We start from the raw sequence: 16844 nt of genomic DNA, 5'->3' as shown, positions 1-16844 counted from the left end.
TTGTTTTCTAAACAATTTACTGAAAAATGTCAACTTATGGGGCCAGATTTTTCTTTTGCTGATGTACGATAGCCTAAGCTTCCGTACTATACAATTTTAGAATGGATCCGGGTATGTTTAGATCAGTGGTGCAGACTGAAGGTCGGCCTTAAAACGTCAACTGTTGCTTAGCCTATATTATAACTTAAGCTGGCTTAGCAAAACAATCAAAAAGTAAACTGGGAGGCCTTTACTCTTACACTGGCAACATAACACTAACAGTATGCATATTATTGTTGTGAGTTAGAGCCATTTTGACGTCGATTGACATCACACTGATTTAGTTCTCATGCCTGCAAAGTGCAAGAGACCATTGGTACTTCCAGTGCAACTAGCAATATAGTCAATAGTAACGTTACACCCGTACCTTACAGCTTACCTCCGAACATAACAATTACTATAACGTTAGAAATGTTGAGAATGTTCTCCGATCTGTTTATAAATTTCAAATATAATCATAGATGGAACTTAAAATTCAATATAAAGGTCTTTATTCGAAAATGGTTATATTTCAAACGATAATTTAAGCCGATGAGGGGAAAGAAATCATATACTTACTTCTGTTGCAAAAGCGAGATGTTTTCGTTGTGCGAACTACAAAAGCAATGCCACACATGACAGGGCGTATCCAGGATTTTCTAATCCGGAGGGCGCGAATTACTATCTAAGCGGAGCGCCACCATCAGTTGGCGCGCAGCGTACAAGAAAATTTCTGGTTTTGATACACCCCAAGATCACCGGAAAGGGCACTTTTGGGCTTTAAATGACCAAAAAAATGTACACTTTTGCCTGAGAACCAAGAATTTCTCAATAGTTTTTTTCCATCCATAACCTTTTTGAAGATTGTCACCAGTCACACATCATGTTCGACCTCATCGCATCTCCTGTGGATCATTGCTTTTTGTAGGTGATTCTATACGTCGCGGCCAACAATACCCGTAAGCCCCACTTTTCAAGGTTTTAAGCCCATTATTTGTTCAGAATTTGAAAATTGACAATTCTCGTGAACAACTTCACTTCAAAACGTACCTATATTGTCTCACATGTAAACAGTGGTTCGTCCGCCCTCTATTTAAGATAGAGTAATAGCCCCTAACGCAGAAGAAATAAAGACACAAAACCCAAGTTATTTAATTGTCCCAACACGTACTGAATTTAAAACGTTCAGGGTACTCAACTATTGAGACGGGAGAGAGGATTCCCCCCGTTTGAATACGGTCTGGAGAGCTGCCAATTAATCAGTTACAGAAGGTCTCACAATAAACAACAAAACACCAGCTGATAAATTGTACCAGCTAAACTATTCCTCACAGAGGACAGCAAGGCTAAAGAGGCTGCACGGGCAAAGATGGCTACCAGGCAGCAAAAACTTATGTGCAGTGGCCATAGAAATTGATAAGGATAGAATGACGTCATGCGACATACACTGAAGCCACTCATAAAGTGGGGGCGCTTTCTGTGTACGGCAAGAAGGAACCGGCGCGTAATACAAACACTACGTGTTTGACTAAACTAAAGTGATAAAGTTGACATAAATTACTCGAAATGGTGATATCGCGTGTTGCATTTGGTTGCAAAATCGTCGAAAATGTCGCAGTGGACTGTAGTTTCACTTTGTAATTCTTAGGAAGCGATAAAAGAAGCAATTACATAGGAAACTTAAATAATTTACTAGTGTCGTCTGCTAATTTTTTGTATTGTTATTCACGGGACCCGGGATATAGTAAGCCTAGACCGGCCACGGTTGTCCTTAATTAGGATGCGATATGACAAAATCCTAATAACAAAAATATTCACAACCTCACTTTTCTTAAAACTGTATCCCTAACGATAGATCCACATGCCAGAATAACATGGGATGACTGTTAATGTCCTGGGCTTAGCCTATCACTTCAATAATAGGGACATAGGCTAGCCTAACTTAGGCTAGGCCTATGTACGTAGACGTAGCCTTACACTGGTGTAACTTAGGTTAGCCTAGATCATAACTTAAGCCTAGAATATTTCAGTCTATTGTACCAATATTCAAATGCATTTCTCCATTGCAATGTACTCCAAACACTGTAAATTGTGGCAAAAGGGCATAAGCAGTATAGCATATAGCCAGATATCCAAGTTTTGAGGTAGGCCAATCGCCTGATCAACCTAGCCACGTATGCTGTGATGGACAGTAAATCTATAGGCTATTTTGTCTAAATTGACTCAACTATGATTTTAAGGTCTAATGATATTCACTTACCATGCATGGACAAAGCTTTGTACAGTAGGTAAAACGTTAAAACAACACTCAAGCCACTACTCGTGCTACTGTAGCATCCAGTCCTTTGATGACTGTGACTAAATGTAGACATCCATCAAACTGTATGTACTCTCACTTGATAAGGTGGGATATGATATGCTGCATAAACTACTACCCACTTTGCAATATTAACATTAAACTGGAAACTGCATGCACAAACTAATATGGAAGTATTAAACAAAAGTAGCTATGTGTTAGAAGGGGAGGGGTTGCTTTTCCACAGCATTTTCCAGGGACAACTATGACATAATCCAAGTGGATGGCACTAAAATAATACAAGAAAGAAAAATGTTTGCCATGAGCCTCTCAGATACAAGAAATGACACTTTCCAGACATTAAAAGTTGCATAAAACAAGAGCCGGTTGTATAATGTTCCAAGGATAATTGAAAAATAAGTCAACACACAAGATTACACTGTTTTCTAATCTATTAGACTTCTTCTCTCTACTGCTACCAGGATGTGAGTGACCACATAAACAAACAGCTCTCTAAGTAGTGATAACCTCTGACCCTTTCTATGACTTACTGTTATCTTACCAGTGAGAGGAGTAATAGACAGGACTGATTGTCTCACTAGGGGTGATTAATATACATGTGATCAAAGGAGATAGACATTCAATATAGCACTGTTTGAACAGAACAGACTCAAAAGGGGAGGATTGAAACCCATCCTCTGTATCTGCCCATGTTATCTTGGATATTCTTGAAAGTAGGTTCGATTCCTATGTTAATATTCTCACAGATGGTGAACAGACCAAAATTATTTTCAATAATGATAAAAATGGGTACCACCTTGTCATTTTTAAAATGTGCAGAATCATTATTTGAATCCATCTCTGACAGTGCTAAAGACCATCCATATTCTGCTGTGAATGTGCAAAGGTATTCACTGCTGCTAAGATGCAAGGACAGAAGAGGATTAAAAGTGCCATCATCAAGTGTTTTCAGAGTTGTCCAATTCAGTGATTTGTTGTTCAGGAACTTCAGGTACCATAGCAACATACAATAACATTCCTTCATCACAGTGAATTCATTTCAAACAAGACTTGCTTATGGATTACTATTTTACTCCAGATCCCATCCAGCTCTTTCAATCTTTGATCACAAAATAGCTAGTTTGACCATATAAATCCACACAGTAGCATAAGTTCATTGTTCCCAATACAATTCAGAATTCCTCGACTTGGGTCTGGAGAGAAAAAAAACAGAAAATCTCAAAATTAGCAAGTAGAACAACTTGATTTTAATCTCATTATGACACAAACTGATGGTAATCTCCTTCCAAGAAATAATTTGTTAATTCTGTTTCCAGAGTTACTTGCTGAACACCATCTGCGCAGATATCACGTGATAATGAAGATTGAGGAGAAATTTTCAACCTACGATTGTTCTATTATGGAAAGCTCTTTCCATTAGCAGATCATTTTCCAACACATAAGCCACTGTCCAAGATTTTAGTTGCAATGGGTTTAATGTTGGTCTACTTGAATACTTACTAGGCCTACAGTAGAGCTAGTATTAGAACTGTAGTCTAGGCTGTGGAGAGGGGGCTATAGCGCTTTCGAGGGCTAAATCTCTGGAAAAACGACCAAGTCCAACAACACTGAGAGGTTGACAAAGTTTTTCGCCCCCCACGGGAAAACGCAACATTTTTACGCCCCCAAATTAATACAACATGAAGAGGGTACATACGAAATTTATCACAACCCCTTCATCGGGCTATGTCGCTCGTTTAATGGGGGCAAGGGGCTCGTCAAGCATGTCAACTTTGCCAATTTTACACCCATTGACTTAGCACGTAAAACGATTTTCAAAAAAAACGTAAGTCCAACAACACTGAGAGGTTGACAAATTTTTCACCCCCACGGAAAAACGCCACATCTTTTCGCCACCAAATTAATACAACGTTTAGAATGTGAATACGAAATTTATCACAACCCCCCTAACCGGGCTAATTCCCTTGTTTAATAGGGGCAAGGGGCTCGTCAAGCAAGTCAACTTTGCCAATTTTACACCCATTGACTTAGCACCCTACTTCCCTTGTTTTCTGGGGGCAAGGGGCTCGTCAAGCAAGTCACCTTTGATCGATTCCGTGTTGTCGACCAAAATTGGTTGGTGATTGACACAGCAGCATACCCCAAGTTTAGACACTGGATTCACAATAGATTATTTTACTTTGCCAGAATTTATAATAATTCTAAGAAGAAAATCGCCAAATTTTTTTGTTTCAGCCTTGATTCTGCAAGGTGGCACAAGACATTTATGACATTTCAGTGGCGTAAATCCTATGGGCTCGGAACTTGCTGAGCCGTAGGCCCCGACCAAAAGGGGGATCCCGCTTTTCTGATGCACAGAAAAGGGTACCTCTTTGGATGGGGAGGGCCCGTTTTTACTGGGGAAGAAAAACTCATGCAAGACTGAGCAAGACAATACACATATTTTCACGTGATACGGAATACGGACATCATGATCAAGGTCTCATTGGGTATTAATGTCTGTATCGAGCTAATTGTGTTATTTATTTTTATAATGAAAACAAAGGATATAACTTAAAACCCAATTCCAGCCAATGTTGTACTGAGTAGAACATCGAGACATATGATTATTTGAAAAATACTAAAACGATAACCCAACACCCCACAGACTTGAAACTGCGTTCATTTAGAAATATAATAATAAAATGTTAGAATAAAGATGCCTTCGATGTATCTGGTAAGTAAAAAAAGCACAGGAAATTAGGCCTAGATGTAGACAAAGTTTCAGTCGAAATTAGGCCAGTGCCGCATTGGTTGTCATTATCATGATGGATTTTGATGTATTTAGCATTACAACATATTTGTCAGCTGGAAACAATGTGTACATGCCAAATGGCCATTCAAATGTTCTAAACTAAGCCCCCTGCATTGATCCTGCAAAAATCAATGGACCTTGAACCCATGGACGTCCGCGGGGAAGGGCAAGAGGTGCAACCCCCCCCCCCAAAAAAAAAAAAAAAAATTGATAAAAATTTCACCCAACCAACAGTTCTCTAGTTATGTTCATTGCATACGGACCCATAATGCATTACAGAAATTATTGAAAGTCAAAATCCTATAGTACATGAGATCTCAAAATAACCGATGTGTAAATGCAACTTGAAACACACGGGAAGTGTCTTTTCCGACGATCTATGAGTATTTTTTGGCCAAAATAAATTGTGGTACGATCCGCGCCAACCGATGATGGCGCTCCGCTAAGATAGTATCAAGTTTTGTGTTACACCCAGTGGCGGACTGGCCACACGGGCATTTGGGCAATGCCCGGTGGGCTGGTGCCCCGGTGGGCTGGGGAGCCTGGTAAAAATTACAGCCAATTTTCACAGTAGTTAATAGAATACAGGTGGGCTGTGTAAAAATATATTTTTTACTTTGGGAATCAGCTCATGAAATCACCATGTTAGTAAGTCTGTTAGTTCGCAATAAAAGAACGTGCACGCTTAAGGCAACCAGTCCGTGTTAGTATTTTTACGACAAGATATACAAGTACGGTGACCAATTCATTCTGACATTTACATAGCATTGGCAGAGAACACAGATTTTATGAATCTGCACCTCATCCTCCAGAAAACGAAGTAAAAAAGGTAAAATTTTATTAGATTATTTGGATATCACTCACTGAGAGATTATGTATGAATAAAAATGACCCACATACAGTGGGGTGTTTGCCACTGTTTGGTTATCAAAGTAAGACGAATATTAGACGTCGACGAACATCTTGAGGCGTTCATGTTGATGTCTGTGGAAAAAAAGATTTTGGCCAAACTTGACACTAAAAATATCATTGATGGTGTAGCTGCCAGAAGCAGCGTACTGCGTAGGCTCCTACTCTCATAGACATGATATGTGCTCGTGTTATTGAACATATAGTTTTAGTGGATTTTATGTAGGTTTTTTTTTTCTTTTTTTCAAACATGTTGTCGCAAAATGCTTGAAAAAGTAAATAAAATCCAGTCTAAAATATATATTTTTGTCTATTTTTTGTTACGTTTTTAACTTTTCTCGGTTTAATTAAGTGTTGCTTCTGGAAAATTATTTGGGGTCTCTTTTAAAGGATTATTGTAACCTACAAAATTCAGAAATATCGCACCATTTTGCATCTAGGCATTCCTTAACTTCAAAAAATTATCAAAGGGGAGGGGATCCCCCTCCCTTAGACCCCTCCCCGGGACGGCGATCACTATGTAAGTAACATATCAATGAATAATAGGCCGGTCTAGGTGAAAAATGCCCGGTCCGGTTTTAATACCCAGTCCGCCCCTGGTTACACCAACATGTATATTCCTCCCCCCCCCCCATGTGAACATTTCTGAGGCACCTTTGCTTGGAACTCCTGATAGGGGGCCCCTTTGGGCCAGGAGCCGTTCATGTTCATCGATACGCCACTGTGTCATGTTACTGTTTCTTTTATGTTATAATATGAAAGTCTACTTTTAAATTAAACTCAACCCAGTCCCTAATATGTAATGTTTGCATTGTTTCCTATGTACCGTTTTTGAGATATTGAAATTTGAAGTTATTGCATTTTCTACCATAACAGACTTGATGCAAACAGGGGTGATGTCGTAGATGCACACTGACTAAAATATGTTATATATTTTTATTTTTCAGTGTGTTATTTTGACCTCGATGGGATAGGGCTGATGGTTTACCTGAAGGTGATGTGAAAATATTGACAATGATGAAGTCACAATATGGATACGTTATATTATATATTGGAAAACAAGGTGCAAATTTTATAGAAAAACAGAACATTTACTTGTGAATGTAAATCGATGACATCGCACCTGTTTGCTCTTTTTCACTTTTGGGTTCTGTAGGATACAATTTAAGCTGTCCGTATCTTGAAAACGAAAATATTCAAGTTTCACAAGAATGCTTATAGAATATAATCCTCTTTCGTACATCAAAAATAACTTTGAGGTCTGAAAGTTGAACGGATGACTCCTAAATGACATATGGCTTAATGTTCCTGAACATCACTGATAATTTTGATCAACTGGAATGCTAACATAAGGTTTATGTCTCTCAAGCACACGTTAGTATAACTAAAAAAAATACAAGATGAAAAGATGAGTTGACATCGTTTCTGCTACTAAAACGTGTTGCTTGATCCTCTGGAAAGAGTTGTCACTATTGCATCACCCTCTTTGGGGAAGGGTTTGACGGAGCAAACCTAAACATGGTTTTACTTTGATATGAATAATAAATGAACATAACTGAACTGAGCGCCGTTGATATATGGTTCACCAGGGACTCTTCACAAACTGGAGCGATATTATTATGTGTTTTTTCTTAATTATATGTACAACCATAAACATTAAGGAGGAAGAATACCAATAAGCGAGGGAGAATAGCAATTGGCGATTCGAGTTACTGGTTCTTGCGAACAAAATTATATAGGAAGGTATATATATATAGCGCAAAAAACCACAACATAAAACGAGCCATAGCAAATTAACATTATTCAACAGCCAATATATAATTACGGGCAAACAATGAACATACAGGGCATCCATACATCCTCCCCACACCTCCCCCCCCCCCTCTTTCCTCCAGTTATTTCAGTTGGATGACTGGGCTGGGATGTCAAGCATACATTTGACCGATAAAACCATATCAATTGAATCTTTGTATCAATCAAAGAAGCTGATTTTACCAACTTAAATTGAAGCTAATCCGTTTACTGATTTTAGTGAATAGCTACGGCTGCGTGCAACTTTTTCTTCTGTACATGAAGTTATAAAAACCACAATTATAATTGGTGCAGTAGTAGACTAAACCGTTTTAGATTGAAAAGCGATTTAGCTTCTTTCTATACTCTCTGAGGTTATGTTGATTGACATTACAATATCCGGATAAACTACCAGAACACGATGTTTTTTGGGGACATAAAACATTCTAGGCAACGCTGTATATTTTATCGATATCGCATAAGAACCACGTAATTGACAAATAGGTTATTTAATGCACAGGGGCTCGGGTGGAGACGGGTTAACATAATTATGAAAGGATGATCATTATATACGCGTTTTACTTTCATTTTTGAGAATCTGAAAAATCTTACTAGCTTAAAGTAAAATTCAAATGAAAACAATGATATATATGCGTGACGAATAGGCAATTTCTAATAGTATGTATCAAGTATGTATGGGGGTAAGGGGTTAGGCTTGGCATGTGTACGGTATGACTGTCAAGTATGGAAAAGCTTTAGTAAATTCGCCGTTTTAATTTGGCTCTGCTGGATATACACAATCCTTTTGGCTGCTTATATACTAATTTGCCTACAATATTCTTATTTGTGCTGTATAATCTTTCGGGACTGTCGTTTCTCTGCTTCTTTCTTCTGGATGAAGATATTCGTGATTAAAGAATCAATTATATCTTTCAAAATAAGACATTTTCTTTGGCTGGTGTGAAGGTGAAATACATCGATAAAATTTCCTTGTTACACATTTGAATTTTTACACGTATTATTGCAGACTAAATAATCGCAAAGCATATGTTTTTAGTTATATTCAGGTTTGTAATTACATTTAACATATACATATAACAACAAGCTAGACACCCACCGGTGAAAATATACACCAGAATTATTCAAATTCATTTTTATTTGTTACTAAAAAACATGTTAAATCACATACAATCTGAACAATCGGAGAAAATATAAAATAAAAATGATAATAAAGAGCCAAGGGCAGGGGGGGGGGGTGGTCGGGGTCAATCCCTACATAGGTTTTGGGATGATCAACCTACCTACATCACTGGAATAAATTTAACAAATGAATTAGTTCGATCACGCCATTGTAGAATGATTTCACAGCTTTCAATTTTTTTTTTCATGGGAAACCAACCGATTGAATTTCGTTCCCCAAAAAGGTTTTTTTTTAAAACTTTGACGGTGAGAGTTGGAGTAAATATACAATTTTCCCAATCAAGACTGATAAAGTTATTGAACTGAATGTGGAAGAGCATAAGCAAAACTTACTTTTACATATTTTATTACATATTAGTGGATAAGCAGTGTACTAACATGTTTTTGTTTTACTTTTTTTCAAATAATGATTTGATCTCGTCAATATATTGGTTATCATTATTCCTTTTTGTGTACAAATGACTCGATATCTGCACTAACAGCATTAATTAAAATATATTGCAAAAACATATAAATAATGAAAGGTTTATTTTTAAGTAAAAATATGGTAAAACTGGAATCACACAAACGTGCACCCACCAACAATTCTTTTAGGAGTATTGAGTATATTGCAAACAAATTATATTCTTTCAGAAGCCGACTATAGTCTTTTCTAACATACTTTCAACAACAAAAGTATAACCAAAACAAATCAACAATCTTTAAAGTTTTAACAATTGACGTTGCAATAAACAAGCAATGATAGAGTCAAGAAAGAAACAATGTAAATCTTAACGAACAAAAGGTAAATCTTCTTGCTCTGCAGCTCTCTGCAATACAAATGCAGCATGATATTAGAATGGTTTTACGATAAGGGGAGGGGGAGGGGGGTGGGGCCAAAACTTTGTCAACCTCGCAGTGTTGTTGGACAGGTTTTTTTTAAATCGTTTTACGTGCTAAGTCAATGGGTGTAAAATTGGCAAAGTTGACATGCTTGACGAGCCCCCTTGCCCCCATTAAACGAGGGACATAGCCCGATGAAGGGGGTTGTGGTAAATTTCGTATACACCCTCTAAACGTTGTATTAATTTGGGGGCGTAAAAATGTTGCGTTTTCCCGTGGGGGGCGAAAACTTTGTCAACCTCTCAGTGTTGTTGGACTTAGTCGTTTTTCTTGAAAATCGTTTTACGTGCTAAGTCAATGGGTGTAACATTGGCAAAGTTGACATGCTTGACGAGCCCCTTGCCCCCATTAAACGAGGGACATAGCCCGATGAAGGGGGTTGTGGTAAATTTCGTATACACCCTCTAAACGTTGTATTAATTTGGGGGCGTAAAAATGTTGCGTTTTCCCGTGGGGGGCGAAAACTTTGTCAACCTCTCAGTGTTGTTGGACTTAGTCGTTTTTTTTTAAAATCGTTTCACGTGCAGTCAATGTGAGATTTTGGACACAGTCGAGATTTGTGTACTACTGCTTGAGATTTAGCCTCTGTTAGCGCTATAGCCCCTACTGAGGCTGTGGGATTTAGGGTACCTAAGTTGTGTATCTGGGAGTATTATTATATAGGGTACATATGATATGATATTATTTTAGTATTTATGCATTTAGGTGTCTATTAGGAACATGCTAGTAAATGGATTTAGGGAATTCGCACCTGACTGAGGCTAACTGCAAATTCCCGGACTGGTGGTAGCATCATTTTGCATCTCAGCCTCCTTAACGAAACCATTTTTGGTCTCGATGATAATCGTTACCTATGTAGTCATGCAGGCGGGTGTGTGTGCGCGCGCGTGTGTATGTGTGTGTGCGCGTGTGTGTGTGGCACTTTGTTTGTATGCACTATAAGTATAACTCAACAAGGGAATGATTGATCAATGCCATACTTGGTGGGTAGGTGTTACATATTGAGTTAATGAATCCTATAGATTTCGGTGCTCATATAATGAATATCAATGAGGTCACAGGGTCACACCTCAACATCTTAAAATTGTAATAACTTGGCAACCACAAGTTGGAGTTTCTTCAAACAAGGTATGGACATATTGGCAGACCACTTATACATGCTGATCTGTCCTTAGTACATGCATATTTATGAGGAGGCGGGGCTGAACGTTATTTTTGTAAAAGAGGTTTGTATGCACAATAACTGGACAAGGGAATGATTGATCAATAGCATACTTGAGGGGTGGGTGGTCCATAATGACTTAATAAACCTTATTGACTTTGGTGCTCATATAATGAATATTAATTAGGTCAAAGGGTCAAACGTCAAAATCTTCAAATTGCAATAACTATAGACAATCATAAGTCACAGTTTCATCAAAACGTGAGTTTGATATTTGTAGATAGCCTATAGTACACATTGTGATGTGTGATGCAATTGATAACATGTGTTTTCATGAGGAGGCATGTGGCTTTGCATTATTAATGTTACAAGTTTTATTTAATAACTTCAAAAGGCAATTTTTAATCATTAGTAGGTGGACCTAATTGTTTTTGGTGCTCATGTCTAACTAAAGATGATCAGTTTGCCGGGTGAGGGATTATCAACTTGCAGTTACCTATGTGGAAACCATATGTTTGATCTTCAAATTGGATAAGTGACATTTGTAGATAGCAGACACACGCTGATGTGTGCTGTAAATTGTTATGCATATTTATGAAGGGCCCTGGCTAGCATTTATTTTGGTAACAAAGGTTTGTACACAAATCTTAAGGGAATACCTATCATTACATACTTGAAGTGTTCCCTGTTAATCAAATGAACGAGCAGCATGAAATATTTTCATTGTGGTTATTGTTTGGAATGTTTGCTGAACAATAACAGTTTCTGATACATAATCTCAAATCTGAACAATACTTTTGATGTGACTATGACTTAAAATCTTCTTTTGTTAATGGAATTATCCACTGGAACATACAATTGTGATACTATAGACGTGATATAACATTTGACATGTCCATAGACTCTGAACATCAGCCCAGCAGATAGATTAACCATTAAGGTAGTTAATTTCCTTTGATTTATACTCGAGCTGCATCTCATGGTCATAGCCATGTGCACAAGTTTAACATACCTAAACTTACAGAGTGCTTCACTTGTAGAAACATCAGATGGTGTGCCCCTCCCCTCATGCAGTGATATTTCCATACATGGTATTCATATTAGAACGATATTCATACAATAGGGATTTCCTCTTAATTGTGCATTTTCAAAAGAATATTTTACAATGTTGTATCAAATTCTTGGATAAATATATTTTAACTTGGCTGATTCTTAATAAATGTGGGGTCTCAGCAAATACAATAACTGTTGCTTTCTGATATCTTTAATTCTCAGTGTGTTAAGTGTCAGATTTGCGACTTTTCAAAGGGAAGTAAAACTGTGCAGTATACCTAAATAATTATTTATATTATTACATCTATGTTGTGTACATGCTCGTTACCCGTAGGCTACACAGTGGCGTCGTGCCCATTGGGGCCCGGGGGGCACAGGCCCCCCAAATTTTGTCAAATGTGTCATAAAATGTTGTTTTCGAAAAGTAGACTAAATAGTCAATTGCTCTTTGATGGTCGTTGCGGATTTCCACACACAAGGGCGGCGGAACCGGGGGCACAAGGGGCACGTGCCACCCCCACCCCACTTTTCCTCAGGTTAAAAATGTGCCCTTTTTCTACATAAAAATTGAGGTGTCTCAAGTTAGCAAGAGGCCAGGGAACCAGAATGAACACTCGGCCGTTTCCGGCCATCTGAGGGGTTTGTAAAACCAAAATTTTTTTTTATACGCTCTGCGCCAACCGATGGTGGCGCTCCGCTCAGATAGTCGTGCATACAACTTTGCAAATCCTGGCTACGCCCCTGACTTTTAACGAATTTCTGTGGGTCAAACTCAAAGCTATTTCGAATGGGAAAAATTTGTTAAGATATTAACATAATCCTTGTTTCCCAATTTGCACATTGGATATTGCAGTGCTAGTATATATGCATATTTTCCTTGAGGGGGGGGGGGGGGCGTTGATGGAGTGATTTGTATATGCAAATAAGATAATACAATAAGAGTTATAAAGGGTACTATATATAAGGCTGCATCAGTCCAATCGAATTTCTGCAAAGTGCCCTTTGATGTCGGTGCCCCCCCCCCCCCCCCAGATTAAAAGTGCTTCCGCCGCCCTTGTCCACACACCTCAAAGACGACATATCGGGATTATCGAAACAGTTAAATAATTACTGGTTGATAACTTATGAACCAAATGTGCCATCAACGCTGCCATCGTTGAACTATATTATATATACGTAGTCCCAGCAGAGTAAGTGCAACCCGTTACCTTTGCCAAAGTCAGTCAATTTTCCATGAAAAAATGGCAAATTTTTAAATTGTTTTCTAAGCCTGTAGCAATGTTCGGAAGGTTAAGATAAATGTAGTGAACAGAGATTATGGGACTCTATGTGAACTTCTTCTCAAGTAATGCAATCAGTTCGCTGAAAGGTCCACCAGGATAAATTTTCCTCATGATCTGATAGGAAGTTTCGAATAAAAATGAACAATAATAATCATTTCAAATACAGTCACAATTAACCTGGAAAATAATCACTTCGTTATCGCACGTTTTACCTTAGGTTTCGCTACTTTCGCTTTTTCTGCCCATGTTTTCAAACGGCATAGCGTTTTCATCACCCAGTCACCATTTCTCACGGGCATGGGCGGCGATCATGGATCAGCCAACACAAAAATATTTCGATTTCTTAAGATTTGGGAGCTTCTGGGAGACGAGGAATTGGTCAACTGGGGAATAAATGGCGATCACTTCCTTCGAGAATATTTCCCAAAATAAAAAATTGCCGGATATTGTTATCAATTTTAGGGGTTGTTGCTTACTGCCATAAGACACGGGAAGTGCCGTTTCCTGCAATCTGAGGGGTCTGCCAGACGAAAAATTTTCTTGTACGCTGCGCGCCAACCTGTGGTGGTGCTCAGCTTAGATAGTCATCACCTGCTCACGGCCCCCCCCCCAAAAAAAAAAAATTATATTCGCACGACGCCCCTGCCCGTACATTACGTATCCTTTACACTTTATTTTAGGTAGGAGAAATACTTCATTCTGTATAGTAACTTACATTATACACAAGTTGTGTAGCTATCACTACACGAGATTATATAATTGAATACCCCAATTAGGCTACATGTGAACGTTTACCGTGTTAGATCGTAGAGAACACCGGTTTATTGCAAGCCTTCACTTTTCGATAAGTTTCCAGAGGATAATAATGATGATGATGATTATGAAGATGGCGATGGCGATGGCGACGAGACGACGTTGACGGTGACGACGACGACGACGACGACGACGACGACGACGACGACGACGACGACGACGACGACGACGATGACGATGACGATGATGATGATGATGATGATGATGATGATGATGATGATGATGATGATGATGATGATGATGATGATGATGATGATGATGATGATGATGATGATGATGATGATGATGATGATGATGATGATGATGATGATGATCAGCAGTTATTTTTACGACGCTTATAATCGACCACAGATGTGTGGAAGCCCACAATGACAACTTACACGGCTTCCAATACAACATTTTAACTTTCATTTGGATTCTTTTCAATTTAGAAAGTTATTTCAGATGGGAAAACCGTACATTGCTCTTGGATGAAAATCCCACCTTACTATGATCCGGCCCTGCAGGTATCAAACCCGGAACTTCCCGATTGCTGAACCCCATTGCTTAAAATGTCACCGCCTCTATCCACTCGGCTACAGCATCGATAATGAGGCAGGGGGTGAATTCGCGGGGGACCGCCTTTTAACGTTCCCATCCGACGGACGAGAGTGTATACCACGGCATAGGATCACTTTCTCAAATAGCAGGCGCGTATCCAGGATTTTCTAAATAGGGGGGCGCGAATTACCATCTAAGCGGAGCGCCACCATCGGTTGGCGCGGAGCGTACAAGAAAATTTCTGGTTTTGATACCCCCCAGATCACCGGAAATGGCACTTCTCGGGCTTGAAAATGACCAACCAGATATACACTTTTGCCTGAGAACCAAGTATTTCCCAAAAGTGTTTTTCCATCCATAACCTTTTTGAAGATTGTAACCAGTCACACATCATGTTCGACCTCATTGCATGTCCTATGGATCATTGCTTTTGTAGGTGATTCTACGTCACGGCCCACAATATCCGAAAGGCCCACTTTTCAAGGTTTTAAGCCCATTATTTGTTGAGAATTTGAAAATTCACATTTCTCGTGAATAAAAATCACTTCAAAAAATACCCATAATGTTGCACAAAATTCAATCTATGGACAACCAATATAGAAAAACCTCCTTCAACCCCTAATAGACAGGTCAAAATTGCACGAGTAGAAGAAAGTATGATGAAGAATGTTGGTGAGGAAATTTTCGAAAATTCAGACACAGTTAAATTTATTGATGTACAAATATTAAAACCTCTTATAACGGCTATTATAAAACTTCGTTGAAGGAAATGAAAAATACCAGATATTTCCGATATCAGGTATATCGAAACCGAACACTACACACATAGGCGTAGGTCCCGTAGGAGGCGGGGGCTGCAGCCCCCCCCCCCCACAACCAATTTTTTCGGGCACCTACTGAAAGAAAAATAAATAGCAATGAATAGCTTAAAAATGATCTCCTTGGTAATTAAAATAAAGTTCTAAGCTTGGCCGACATAACTACTGTAAAAGAGAGTTTTGACATAAATGGATCTGTATGGTTTTTCTCCATCTACATAAGACATTTCGTTGTTTACATTAGCATCCGGCGGTATACTGTGCAACTTTGACGGACCGTGCGGTACACGATGCCATGCAATGTAATGACCGATGCTTACTTATATGATATTGGCATAGATATGTTGAACGCGCGCTTCGCGCGCGGAAAATTTCGGCTTTTTTTCGGGCAAGTCGTTACAGCCCCAAATCCAATTGGGCTCCTACGCCTTTGACTACACACATAGACAGTTTTTTGAGGCTGTTCATCGTGGAACATGCATTTCAATGCCTCACTGATATGATGTTATATCTGCTCTTTGCTTTACAAATTCGAACAGGCGTGTAGCGAGTAATTGCTAAGGGAGGGGCGAAGCCTGTAGGCAAACTATTTAGCTAAGCGAAGCGCCACCATGTGTTGGCGCGAAGCGTACACGAAAAATTTTGGCCGAAAATGCCTCCCAGATCGCTGGAAATGACACTTCCCAGGCCTTGTAAGTTGCATCTAAGCATTGTCTATTTTGAAATTACTAGCGATGTCATAAAGAAAATTTGCTCGGGGGGGGGGGGCCGGTCGCCCCCTTCCCGAAATGCGTCATGTTCCCCGACGACTCGGTCGAGTTCAAGACCAGCCACAGTTGGTTCCATATAGCACAATAGACAAATGCGGTTTCGGAAGTCACGTGACTTGAATTGGGTGTTTACATTTTGTTTAATTTTCGCGGAACCGGTCGCCCTGCTTGCCGAACTGTGTTAGACAAATGCAATGGCGTCGAATTGTAGGTGTTGCAAACTTCATTTTGATTGCTGTATATGTTGGATAAGTAACGACCTTAATTTCACAAAATGTTTTTCAGAAGTACCTCAGTTCGTTCCCGCAACATGGGCCGATTGGATTTCCACAGCTGGTAAGGGTGATACCGGTAACAAAAGTTGGAAGTTTTTTAAAGAGGGCTACATCCATGATATTTACGTAGGCCTACGTGATTTAGGCCAAGCAAGTGGTAGTACTGTTACTAACGTTAAACCTAACGTAATTCGCGCAAGATGCCATAGGTCGATGAAG

At 39.1% G+C, this 16844-nt stretch overlaps 1 long non-coding RNA gene across 1 annotated transcript in view; it reads right to left on the bottom strand.

Annotated features, from left to right (window-relative positions):
- Positions 1 to 660, bottom strand: part of LOC139971997 (uncharacterized) — a 31628-nt gene extending 30968 nt beyond the window's left edge. Inside the window, exon 1 of the long non-coding RNA XR_011794568.1 lies at positions 598 to 660. This is a non-coding gene — a long non-coding RNA (uncharacterized lncRNA). The remainder of the gene's footprint in view (positions 1 to 597) is intronic.
- Positions 661 to 16844: the final 16184 nt, after the last annotated feature.

This window comes from Apostichopus japonicus, chromosome 8 (assembly GCF_037975245.1).
Source record: "Apostichopus japonicus isolate 1M-3 chromosome 8, ASM3797524v1, whole genome shotgun sequence".
Taxonomy (NCBI): Eukaryota; Metazoa; Echinodermata; class Holothuroidea; order Aspidochirotida; family Stichopodidae; genus Apostichopus; species Apostichopus japonicus.
This window is presented reverse-complemented; position numbering and strand designations above follow the sequence as displayed.